General features: G+C 42.6%; 1 pseudogene; it reads right to left on the bottom strand.

Annotated features, from left to right (window-relative positions):
• Positions 1-13494, bottom strand: part of LOC143664317 (WW domain-binding protein 11-like) — a 109910-nt pseudogene extending 96416 nt beyond the window's left edge.
• Positions 13495-13745: the final 251 nt, after the last annotated feature.

The raw sequence follows: 13745 nt of genomic DNA, 5'->3' as shown, positions 1-13745 counted from the left end.
GCTGAGTGGGGATCTGAACTCTAAAGCTAAAGCTCTGTACGTACCACTTCTCCAGAGGGAAGGGAGCTTAGGCTGCTGCTCCAGGCAAAGCAACTCCTCTGTCTGTCACTGATTGTTCTCTGAATGCATTCAGTAATGGGGCACTCACTACTTCTCCAGATATCTATTGTTGAAATAATAACTGACATATTTTTTAGGGCTTTGTGGTAATGCACATAATACTCATTCAGTAAGTATTTACGTAATTGGGCTGCTACCACTGGCTACACCATGGCACAGTGCAGAGTGCTGCACAGCGGCCAGCCTCCCAACCACTCAGAAGGGAGGCTCAGCAGCCAATATTTTCATCAGTCTTCTGTCTACAAGGGAAGGAGGTATAGAAAGACCATGTGACTTTGCCTTGGTCACGTAGACCCAGAACCAGTAAAAGAAATAACAAAGCCCCACCATTTCTTGAGCACTTTGCACCAGGCACCAGACTCAGTACTTTACACCATCTCATGGGGCTTGAGGAGTCCTGTCTTTTGAACCCAGTCTGGTATTCTCTGCATCTCCCATGTCCCCACACTCCATCTGTAATCCCTGCTTTGCTGTGTGCAGCTAATGGTTTCTGGCCAGAGGATTGGTTCCCTGCTTTGGGGCAGGCTTAATAGTGGGGCGCCTGATGTGAGAGAGTAGGGGCAGCTGGAAGCAGAGAATTTGACTTCCCTCCCAGCACCGGCTCATCACACCAGCCACTGTAAGAGAAGGCACTGACAAGTCAAAGGATGAGTCCTTGATTAATAATATCTCATCCTCCATAAATAAGTGAGTAAAGGCACTGTCCGCACACACGGCTTCACTGCTTCTTTTGTGCCCTTTATTGCTCTCACAGAGTGGCACTGCACTGGACTCAGGATTTAAGGCTCCAAATTTTCAGCCAGACATGGCCCAACTCCTTAGCTCAGCATTGGGCTCCTTCAGTTGCCTACATTTCCCTGATTTCCAGTCCATCCATCGTGGCAAGGTGATTAGAGCATGGGCTCTAGAATCAGATGCGTGCTTCAAATACCAGCTCTGCCACTTTTAGGCTTTGTGACCATGGGCAAGCTACTTAACTTCTCAGGCCCAGGGGTGGGGGGAGAGAGAGGATGACAAAAATAGTATATAACCGGGAATTTAAATCTTTGGTTGGGAAGACAGACACTAAACACATACGTAGTCACATAGATGAGAATTTCAGTCAGTGAGGAGTAATATGACAAATATAGCTGTAAAGCAGAGTTATATGATGGAGAACAATTGTGGGTGGTCAAGGAGGTCTTCTCTGAGGAGGTGACATTTGAACTGAGATGTTAAAAGCAAAGCGAGCTGATTTGGGCAACTGCTTCTAGGCAATAGTGTGACTCTGGGCAAACTCTCTGAGGGGTCCTGGTGAGATTGGTTAGAGGGTGTCCTCTGTGTTAGGAGAGGGGTTGGGAAGTTGACCTGGCCCCTCATAAGGGGGAGATGGGGTCCACAAAGGCTGGGCCAACATTAACGATTGGTTAAAGCCCAAGGGTGGGAGAGAAGGGAGGAGAGATGCTTGTGGGGATACTGATATTGTTATGGTCCAGATGCATGTCTCTAGGGCTGGTCCTTGGCAGTACTTCCAGCCTCCCTGGTCCAGGGGGGATTGGAGGTAAGGTGACATGTCCTGCTTGCCTCACCCCAGACCCCTCATCTTCCCTCACCTTTCCTAAAATAAAATACTCCTCCGAGAGGGTCTGATCTCAGCCACTGATTCAGTGGTGTGCTAGTAAGTTTTTAATAACCAGCTTTCTAAATGAAAGGGATTTGTATATCTGCCCATTTTCGTAGTGTTAATTTTCCCACTATGACTGATTTTAAGCTGGTAATGTGATTGTGAAGTTGAGAGGAGTTGCATGCAGTTAGCTCTCATGAGTAGACACGTGCTGGCTCCAGCACACCACTGCGTAAAGAAGTAACAGCAACCAGTGCTTCTGAAGCACTTACTATGCGTCAGGAATGGTCATAAGCACTCTATATGTACTAACTCACAATGACTCTATGAGGCAGGGACTCTTCATATTCCCATTTTACAGGCAAGAATTGCAGTATCAGGTTCAGTAGCTTGCCCAAGGTCATATAGTTAGGAAATGATGGAGCTGAGATTAACCTCAGAGAGTCTAGCTCCAGAGCCTGTGCTCTATTATTTATTTTTTTAATTCTATTTTTTTTTTTTTTTACTGTTTGAACATTTTTTATTGTGGTAAAGTGAACAGATCCTAAGTATACTGCTCAATGAATTTTTGCATGCATATATATCCATGTAACAAGATCAAGACACAGAATCTATTCCACATTCCTAGCTAGCTATTTTGTGCCCCTCTCCCTTTGACATCTTCCCCCAAAAGATAACCATCATTCTTATCTTTACCACTGTCAAAGAAAATATTGCACTAGACAATGTTAATCAGGTAAGGGCTACTGCAGCAAGAGAGGGAGGCTAGAACTCAACTACGAGGAAGGCAGGAGATTGGTTGAGCTTCAAAGTTGAGGCAAGGGCAGTGGGAAAGTCGTGGCCATCTGGTGGAAGAGGGGAGAGAGGTAGGGGGGAAAGTTGGATAATTGCAATAACAAGTATCTGAGGTAGTTTTCTTTTCCCTGCAATCTGGGAACTTTAAGATTAGTTTCAAGGTAGTCAGGGTGGGAGGAAGAAGGAGCAGGAAGGGTCAGGAAAACAGCCTGCAACTTTGCCAAATAAAAAAGTCTTGGTCATTGTGTTAGTCTGTAAGCTGCTGGAATGCAATACAGCAGAACTAGAATGACTTTTATAAAGGGGAATTTAATAAGTTACAAATTTACAATTCTAAGGAAGTGAAAGTGTCCAAATTAAGGCAGCAACAAGACGTTACCTTCACTTAAGAAAGACTGATGGGTCAGGAACACCTCTGTATCTGGGTAGTCACGTGGCTGGCATCTGCTGGTCCCTTGCTCCTGGCATCCATTGCTTTCAACCTCTATCCCTGTGGGGTTCCTCACTTTGCTTCTCCAGGGCTGGCTTTCATCTCTTGGCTCCTATGGCTCGCTCCAGGTTCTGGCTTGCTTAACATCTCATGGCAACATCTGCTGTGCTCTAAGCATCTCCAAACATCCGTGCCTCTCTCTGTGTCCGCATCTGTGTCAGTTCTGCTCTGAAGTATCTATTGGCTCTGAGGCTTCTGTTGTTTCTGTCACTTCTGGCTCTCTCCAAGATGTTTCCTCTTGTAAAGCATTCCAGTAAACGAATCAAGACCCACCTGGAATGGGTGGAGTTACATCTCCATCTAATCAAAAGGTCACACCCACCAGTTGGGCATGTCACATCGCTGCAGAGATAATCTGATCAAAAGATTCCAACATATAGTACTGAACAGGGATTAAAAGAAATGGTTGCTCCCACAAGATTGGGTCAGGATTAAAACATGGCTTTTCTAGGGTACAGAATCCTTTCAAACTGCACAGCCATTGTCACGGATTCATATAGTCTGTGCTTGAAAAATCTTTTTTTTTTCATAGTCTTTTAAAACAACATTTTACTTTTGTAACATATACAACTCAAAATTTCCCATTTTCACCATTTTTAAGTGTACAGCTTAGTGACATTAATTGCAATCATAACATTGTGCTACCATCATCTACATCTGTTACCCCAGTTTTTCATCCTCAAACAGAACCTCTGTACCCATTAGCAATGACGCCCCCTTCCCCACACCCCCAGTCCCTGGTAACCTGTCACTTTCTGTTTCTATGTATTTGTTGATTCTAGATATTTCATATAAGTGAGATCATACAACATTTGTCCTTTTGTTTCTAACTGATTTCACTCAACATAATGTCTTCAAGATTCATCCATGTTATCACATGTATCAGAAATTCGTTCCTTTTTTGTGGCTGGATAATATTTCATTGTATGTATATACCACGTTTTCTTTATCCATTCCTCTGTCAGTGAACATCTGGGTTATTTCCACCTTTTGGCTATTGTGAATAAAGCTGCTAGGAACATTGGTGTACAAATATCTGTTGAGTCCTGCTTTTAGTTCCTCTGAATATATACCGGGAAGAGGGATTGCCAGGTTATATGGCAATTTTATGTTCAACTATCTGAGGAGCAACAAACTGATTTACACAGTGGCTACACTCATTTCATAATCCCACGAACAACTTGTAAGTTCCAGTTTCTCTGTATCCTCATCAACATCTGTGGTTTTGTGTGTGTGTGTGTTTTTTTAATTTGTTTGTTTTTCAATAATAGCTTTCCTAGATGTGTGAAGTGACATCTCATTGTGGTTTTGATTTGCATTTTCCTGATGTCCATTGATGTTGAATATCATTTTGTGTGCTTATTGGCCATTTTTATATCTTCTTTGGAGGAACATCTATTCAAGTCCTCTGTCTGTTTTTAAATTGGGCTATCTATCCTTTTGTTGTTGAATTGTAGCAATTCTTTATTCTGGATATTAAACCCTTATCAGATGTATGGTTAGCAATTATTTTCTCCCATTCTGTAGGTTGTCTTTTCACTTTCTTGATAATATCCTTTGATGTTCAAACACTTTTGATTTTGATAAAGTCTATTTTATCTATTTTTTCTTTTGTTGCTTTTGGTTTTGATGTCATGTCTAAGATTGCTACTGAAACCAAGGTCATGAAGTTTCCCCCTATATTTTCTTCTGAGTTCAGTATGTAATCTTTTCCTCTTCAGTGATATGTCTGTGAGATTCATCCATGTCATGCATATGGCAAAAGTGTGTTCTTTTGCATTGTCATATAGCATTCTATTATGTGAAATACCACAATGTGTTTATTCATCCTCTGGCAGATAGTCATTAGGGTTGTTTTTACAGAGCCTTCTCATGAACACTATTATGTACTATCACTCAAGCATGGCTGTAACTCCCTGAATCTTCCTGTTTCGGGGGGATTGCATCCTTGGCATGTAGGGTCAGTGGTAGCTCTGTGTGTATTAATTTCTGATCGCTCCTGTAACAAGTTATCACAAACCTAGTGGCTTAAAACAACGCATATTTATTATATAACAGTTCTAGTGGTCAGAAGTCTCAAATGGGTTGGCAGGGCTGAATTCCTTCTTAAGGCTCTGGGGAAAATCCATTACCTTACCTTTTCCAGCTTCTAGATACTGCCTGCCTCACTCTTTTAAGGACCCTTGTCATTACATTGGGCCCACATTGATAATCTAGGATAATCTCCTCCCCATCTCAAGACCTTTAACTTAATCACATCTGCAAAGTCCCTTTTACCAAATAAAGTAACAAAGTCACAAATTCTGGGAATTAGGACAAGGACATGTTTGGGAGCTGTTATTCTGCCTATCACACTGGGCTCTCTACTGAGTAAGGAATCTTGATGACATGAGATGATCCCCTGGGGTGGGAAACAGGAGATCCAGCTTCTGGACTGTACCTTATGTTGACTCACGGTAGGAACTTGGGCCGATCCCTTGCCTCTCTGTGTTTGGGTAGATATAAAATGAAGGGCTGGACCAAATATCCATTTCACAGGTCCTTCCAAGCCTTAACTTTAGACCAAAGCTTTGAGATTCTATTCCAGCCACATTTTAAAAATCTGCATTTGCCTGCTTTTTCCCACCCCAAAGGGAGCATGACTTCTGTGAGCAAGGGGCTTACAAGGCCTGCAGAATAGTCCCACAGGCCCTTCCCTTCCCTTTCTTTCCATCTGTGGCCTCTGCAGTCTTTCATCCAGAATGGCTTTGAAACCCTGCTATTGATTTCCCTGTTGCCTCAGGCCATGCGCTCCTACTCTCCCTTTCCTTTAAGTACAAGTTTGATAATCCACTTTGCTGAGGGAATTAAAAAAAAAAAAAAAAGATTGCCCACTTGATTTCAGAACCTGGCTGGTAGAGTAGCTCTTTTAGGAGGCTGAGTGCAAAGTGCTGGGGAAGTCATAGAGGGGCCCTTAAATACTCATTTCTGATAACAGCCGATCTGTTATTTCATTTGCATTTGATGTTCAAACCATGGGCTCCCAGCAGCTATTGAAAAGAGCAAATGGGAAACCAAGTTATTTTCTTTCTTGCCAAAGAGGAGCTTGCTTTGTTGGTAAGCTCAGTGTCTTGATCTGAATACAGTCATGTGCTTTCACAGACCAGCAGAATAGAAAGGTAGTTGGAAGCATGAGGACGCAGGCTGGGTTCGAATCTGGTCTCTGCCACTTATAGCTGAGTGGCCTTGAGAAAGCATCCATCAATGAAGCATGCATGATTCTACTCAGACAGAAAAGCAAAGAGATGCCATTTCCTTACCTGTAAAATGGGAGTGAGGACATTACTTATTGCTTTGAGTTGTTACGAAGATTAAATATTTAGTGTTTTATCTTTTCTACTGTAAGATTAAAAAATAGTTTTACTGATAAAGGGGCAACAGACCCTTGGCCTTAGAGATTGGGAGTGGTGAGAACTGAGGCCATGTAAAGAATGTATATTTCCTCTTTGTAGAAGACTAGTAGTAGTTCTGCCCCAGCTGACTGTAATACAGTAGATCTCAGTGTTGCCAGATCTGATTTTTTCAAGAAAGAACAGAAATTTGGATTTTTGTGTGAAATTGCCAGATATTTAACTTTTAGCTCCCTTTTTCTTTTTTTTTTTTTTTTTTTACAACACTGGCAGGCCAAACAAGACATGGCACTCCATTAAGTGCTCAATGAATGTTGACAGAACCCCTGATCATCTAACTTAGCACTCTCAACAATCATATTTTACAGATATGGGAACAGGCCAAGGCCAAGAGAGGGGAAATGACTTCCCCAATATTACATGGCTCCATCATATTAGAGCCAGAACTATAACTCAGGTTATGGTGCTCTTTCAGCTACCCAGCAGGAATCCTTTTAGAAGGTCGCAACCTTGATACTAAGCTGCCTGGGGCTGACTTGAAGCCCCACAGGGGCTCTCTCCCTGGCCTTTCTCCCATGTCCTTTCTTGCATTGCTTGCAGATAACAGTGGTTTGAGGTTATCCACAGACCCTTGACCCATATAATATCCGAATGGTGGTTCAAGGCAGGGTCAGGGGGGCAATTGGGTGCTTCTAGGCCCCAGAATTGTCCCAGCTGTTACTCCCTCCCCCCAAACCTCCCAGCTCTGGCCACTTCCCCTGAGATCAGAGCCAGGAAATGCCTTTTAGTTACAAGGTGAATTAAAAGGTTAAAGGACAAAATAACCCCCAATATAATATAATTATAGAATATAATCTTCTTTGTGGTTAAATACTTGAGCCCTAGCAAACATTAAGCTAAAAATGGATGGTTGCTTATTTTTAACAAAAGAAGATCACCAAGTGAAAATCTATTGTAATCTTTATTAGAAAGGGCTAATAATGCATCGCTGCCTCTAATTGAGCTTTCCAGATCATACTACAATCCCTGATCATCCTCCCCTTTGTGAAACCTAACAGATATACCTATATCACCTTCTAAAATCTCTCACTTGGGCTCCAATTCTCAGCCTTCACTTCCTTTACTTTAAATTCTAGTGCAAACCAGCTCAGCCTTCCCATCAGCATCCCTCGGCTGTGAAAACTCTCTACCCATCAGGAAGTCCATTCTGCTCTATTCTAAGAACCTTGTTAGAAGTGACTAGGATGAGTACTGTTGGCAAATCATTTCTGGAAACTAGTTTCCCACTTTGGCAGGAGATGGAGCAAGGACTACCCCGCTGAGGGAACTGTATGGCTTGTCAGCCTTAGCCTCAACTCTAAGTTCTTTACTGGGGTTTTCATAATTTCTTTTCCCTCAGTTGCTTCCTTTCAAAGGTATTTGCATTTAAACAAGAGTTTGCTTTCCTGCTGATTATTTCCCCCCTCTTTGATTCCATTGCAGGGGCAGCCAGAGCTGCTGGCGTGTTGGTGTCTGGATAGGTTGCATGGCAACAGCTGGGGAGTTGAATGGTGTGAACTTCACCTCTTTCCTTTTGCAGACATGGTTGGCAGAATAGGCATATTTGTGAGAAATTTTAAGGGAGTGTAAACGGAACTATTTGTCACCTCTGGGTCTCCTGGGTCTGCTTCAAAAGCCTCTGGCTAGGTTGCAATGGGTAAGGTTTCTAAGAGAAGAAGAGGAATCCCCTTGGGTGATGTTTTAAAGTCAAGAGCACAGGGTTCTATCCAGGGAGAAGGGTGCAAGGAGCAGGAAGAACAAGTTTCCAGGATCTGCCTAGTCACTAACCTGTGGCATCACCTTGTGCAGACCGGTAACCTCTGAGTAACGCGGGTGCTTTGCACACATCTAGGTGGGTGAGGATCCTCTGAGGTTGACCTCCAGGACCCCCTGTCCCATGGCACTTAGCTCACTTTGCAGTTCAGCAGAGCAGTTAAGCATGTAAAGATAAACTTTGGCATCCTGACAAGCTTTGGAATCAGACAAAGCTGGGTCCAAAACCAAATTGCATCACAAATATACAAGGCTTGTGATTTCTGGCAAACAGCTTAACTGGTTTAAGTCTCAGCTTCCTCCTGTGGTAAAATGCTATTGCAGTGGATAGGATTGTTGTTGTCAATTCTTTATGCCCTCCCTCTTCCAAGTGACCTTGCAGTAGACACAAGTGCTCAGGAGTGTATTTTCTCATACTATAAATATTGGATTTGGCAATGTGACTTGCTTGGGCTCATGGAATGTTGTGGACTTGGTGTGAGCAGAAGCCATAAATGTGCTACCAAGGTTTGATTTGGTTTGGTTTGTGTCATGGTCAGGTTCATGTGTTAACTTGGCCAAGTGGTGGTACCTGTTTGTCTAGTTGGGCAAGTGCTGGCCTGTCTGTTGCAATGAGGACATTTCATAGAATTAAATCATGATCACATCAGCTGCATCCACAGCTGATTGCATTTGTAATCAGCCAAGGGGAGTGTCTTCTGCAATGAGTGATGCTCAATCTAATCACTGGAAGCCTTTTAAGGAGAATTCAGAAGAGACAGGCTCTCTTCCTGCTTTGGCTGGTGAGCCTCTCCTGTGGAGTTCGTCCAGACCCTCCATCAGAATCATTGACTTCACAGCCTGCCCTGCAGATTTTGGGCTCTGCATTCCTGTGGTCACGTGAGATACTTTTATAAATTTTATGTTTGCAAGTGTTCCCTGTTGATTCTGTTTCTCTAGAGAACCCTAACTAATACAGTTTGGTGTTAGTACTCCTAATCCACCATCAGAAGAATGTGCACTTTGTAGTGTCTGATCTAAGGAGAGTGAGGACACATTCCTAATGGACAAATTAGAACCCAAACGTCAGCCTGAAGTCAACATATGATTTGAAGCTGAGGCGCCTCTGAACTGAACTACAGATCTGTGAATAAGAAAATGGAATCATTTTTATTATAAGCCACTAAGCTTTGGGGTAGTTTATTATGCAGCATTATTGTGGCCATATCTGCCTAGTACTGAGAAGCTATGAAAGTGAGAATATGCATGTGACCAGGTGCTAGCTGTCTCCATGTGCTACTGCTTTGTTCAGTCTGCACCAGCTCCTCAGTAAGAATCCGCACTTTATCAATTCTCCCTGCCCTCCACCTGTCATGCCCAAGATCCAGTATATGACCTTAAGAAGCAGTATCAATTTTACTGAAGATTTTGTTGGGGGGAGGGAGAAGGGAGCTCATACCATACAACACACAACAGTTTATATCAAATACTTTATAAATCTCTCTCTCTTTTTAAGTCAGTGGGAAATTCTTTTAATCAAAGAATTTTACATTTTCTTTCCATGAATCCTGCTTTGTATTAGAAAATGACATTGTGATCCATTTCAGTACGAGTAAAATATTACAAAATATTTATAAGAAAATAGTTAAAATAACTCAAACACAAAAGCCAAGATGGGGTGAAATAATTTCCTCGGAAATTCTACTCCAGTGCTAATAGCACACACGAGAGGTGAGTAAAAGCAAATTAAGTGACCGAGATCCCCTGATCATGTTTCAAAAGAACTGAAGAAGGGAAAGAAATGGGATGGAAATGATGATATTAAAGGGCATGGATGGGAGCAGCGCTGCTTCAATAATCAATCTATTCTGAATGAAAAACTTAAATGCAGTGAATTTTGACCAAGGCTAAATTTTGGGATATTCTTGCACTGAAATTAGAAAATACCCTGGAAGTGGAAGTAGCTCTTTCACCTAACCTTAATAAAAGCCTCTTTCTCCATGAACCACTGATGTGAACAGAAACCTGTTGAGGCATCGAAAGCTGTCGCAGTAGCCCTTCCATCTCTTTGTGTATGGAAAGCTTCATACACGTCATCCTTAGTTTGTGCTGAAATGGGAACAGAAGGACCAGATTTGGGGGCTGCTTTGGCAAGAGGCTCAACAGAATCATTATCTGACTTGTGCTGGGGGATAGCAGTAGCCCCCTTATTCTCTTGACATACCCTCAATGCAGTGGGCACAGATCAAGCCTTGGAATTAGTGATCTGTGTCTTGGCACAGGTGATTGCCGTGACTTTCTTCTCAATGGGGGCAGCACTCATATCATCTGCCTTGGGTCACTGAATCAAATTGGGTGGGGCACTTAAAACCGCTGGGTTTGGCAAGGGAACTGGTGGGAATAGCCCAGGTGGGGCAGGCCCAGGTGGAGGCACCAAAGGTGGATGCATCATGCCAAGGTGAGGTGAAGGGATACCTGGAGGTATGGGAGGAGGTAGCTTTGGTAGAGGTCCCTGAGGAGAAGGGTCAGGGGACAGACCTGGAGGTGGGCCTGGGGGAGGGATAGGGGGGTCAGCCTGGTGGCGACTCTGAGGGGTAAAAGCCCTTGGAATCCTGGCATTCCAGGTGGTCTCAGGAACGGAGGAGCTCCTGGAGGTGATCCAAGCAGAAGGACAGTAGGTGGTCCATGAAGGTGGTACAAGTGGGGGTCCTAGAGGAGGTAGTCATGGAATTGGAGGTGCTTGTATCTGAGAAGGAGGAACAGACTGTGAAGGAGCCGGCTGCTGTGAAGAAGCTATAGATGTATCATCAGAAAGAGATTCTTGTTTATGCTGTTTTTGTAACTGCTTTTTTGCTTCAGAATCATGAGAATCATCTTCATCATCATCCTCTGAAAATCCCTCTACTTCTTGTCCCTCTTTTGGGATTTCCTGACCTGTCATTTGAAGCATCACAGCTTGAAGAGAAGTCAGTTCCTTCATGTTCTTCTTTTTTTTCCTTGATTTTCCAGACATATCTGCAAATCGTACTCTCAGACCTAACTTTTTTTCTCCATTGTTGTCTTTCTCACTATCATCATGGTACACACATTCATCTCCCTCACTTTCTCCATCTGATGTGTCAGTGTTACTGCCATCTGTGCTGTCATCATGCTTATCCTGATCCATGCCCTCAGGATAGCCGTCATCCTCACTGGTGCTGGAAACATCATCATCGTGACCTTGCTGAGCAAGTTCAGGACTACATAACATATCTTCATCTTGCCTACGAGGAGGAAGATCTAGGGCAAAGCCCACTTTATGGTGGTACATCTGCCAGACTTGAGAGGGAGGTGGACAAGTGGGAGGACCAGGAGGTTTTCTGCCAGGAGGCAAATGTGGAACGCCATGTCCAAGAATAGGAAGTATAGAAACTGCCTGCGTTGGAGGGCCATAGGCTGAAGTCTTTTTAAAGATGGAAGGTGGCTGGGCACCAGGAAGTGGAATTCCTGGATCAAGATGTTGGAAGGAGCACGAGGCATATCTGGCAAAGGAATACTCTCAAGTTCCATGTGCTGAGTATTCTTGACAGCATCAAAATATTGACTCAGTTGAATCATCTTCTATTTATATTCTATTTCTGGTTTTCTCAGTTCCTTGTAAATATCCATATTCTCTTTTCCATAGAGTTGTAGAATACATTCAAAGGTTTCGTGCAGTTTTTTACATTTGTCTTTCAGCACTTTCTCATTTAATTGGGGCTGTTGCACAGGGCTAAACTCTATTTCATCCAATTTCTCCATGTCCCAGATAATCTTCTTGGGATCCTTCATCTTCAAAACTGCAGCTCATCCTAATATAACTTATGTAGATAGTTTGATTGAATGCCATAAGTACTTGGAATCTCAGATAGGACATGAGATTTTGTTGGTTTATCCAGAGTGATGCCCCGATGAATCCCCGAGTGATTCGATCAGTGAGTGGAAAAGTAGTTGCAAAGCCCCCTTTGGGGAATGGTGAGAACGGGGAGAAATTAAACTTCCCCAAGTTGAATTCTTGATATTCTCACAAGCAGTGTGGACAATCAAAGCTATAGGCTGAGCCCCCAGGCTTGGGGTTTGTTCATATGAAACTTAACCCCACAAAGGACAGGTCAAGTCTACTTAAAATTTAGGCCTAAGAGTCACCCCCAAGAGAGCCTCTTTTGTTGCTCAGATGTGGCCTCTTTCTCCAGTCAACATGACGAGCAGTCTCATCACCCTCCCCCTCTCTGCATGGGACATGACTCCCAGGGGTGTGGACCTTCCTGGCAATGTGGGACAGAGATCCTGGAATGAGCTGAGACTCAGCATCAAGGGATTGAGAAAAACCCTAGAATGAGCTGAGAATTAACATCAAGGGATTGAGAGAACCTTCTCGATCAAAAGGGGGAAGAGTGAAATGAGACAAAGTGTCAATGGCTGAGAGATTCCAAACAGAGTCGAGAGGTTATCCTGGAGGTTATTCTTATGCATTAAGTAGATATCACCTTGTTGTTCAAGATGTAGTGGAGAGGCTGGAGGGAACTGCCTGAAAATGTAGAGCTGTGTTCCAGTAGCCATGTTTCTTGATGATGATTGAACAATGATATAGCTTTCACAATGTGACTCTGTGATTGTGAAAACCTTGTGTCTGATGCTCCTTTTATCTACCATATCAACAGACAAGTAGAACATATGGAATAAAAATAAATAATAGGGGGAACAAATGTTAAAATAAATTTAGTTTGAAATGCTAGTGATAAATGAAAGCGAGGGCTAAGGGGTATGGTATGTATAATCTTTTTTTTCTGTTATCGTTTTCTTTTTCTGTTGTCTTCTTATTTCTTTTTCTAAATCGATGCAAATGTTCTAAGAAATGATGAATATGCAACTATGTGATGATATTAAGAATTACTGATTATATATGTAGAATGGAATGATAGGTTAATATTTTTGTTTGTTGTTAATTTTTTTAAATTAATAAATAAAAAAACTAAAAAAAGAGAGGTAAGCTTGAGCAGTCTGCTTACCATCTATTTAGTGCAACTTCTTCACTGTAAAGGTGACACCCATCTACTAAAGATAATTGTGGAGACTGAATAAAATAGTGCATGTAAAGGGTAAAAGCAAAAACAAAAACAAAAAACAAAAAAACCCACAGCTCATGCCATCATGTACTGTTTTTGTTTTTTTAAAAATTCTCTTTGAGCTTCTTTTTGGGCCTCGTCTGTGGGGTTCATAAATTTTCCATTCTTGGTGGATGATGTAGATCTCCATCCTGTGTTTAAAAATCTGTATTGTTTACTCATTCATTAAAAAAAAAAGGCAACACTTCTGCTGACTTCCTGGGACTGCTAAAAGTGGAGTGTCATGGTCAGGTTCATGTGTCAACTTGGCCAGGTAGTGGTGTCCATTTGTCTGGTTGGGCAAGTGCTGGTCTGTCTGTTGCTATGAGGACATTTCATAGAATTAAATCATGATCACATTGGCTACATCCACAGCTGATTGCATTTGTCATCAGCCAAGGGGAGTGTCTTCTGCAATGAGTGACATTTAATCT

Source organism: Tamandua tetradactyla, chromosome 20 (assembly GCF_023851605.1).
Source record: "Tamandua tetradactyla isolate mTamTet1 chromosome 20, mTamTet1.pri, whole genome shotgun sequence".
In the NCBI taxonomy this organism is placed as follows: Eukaryota; Metazoa; Chordata; class Mammalia; order Pilosa; family Myrmecophagidae; genus Tamandua; species Tamandua tetradactyla.
This window is presented reverse-complemented; position numbering and strand designations above follow the sequence as displayed.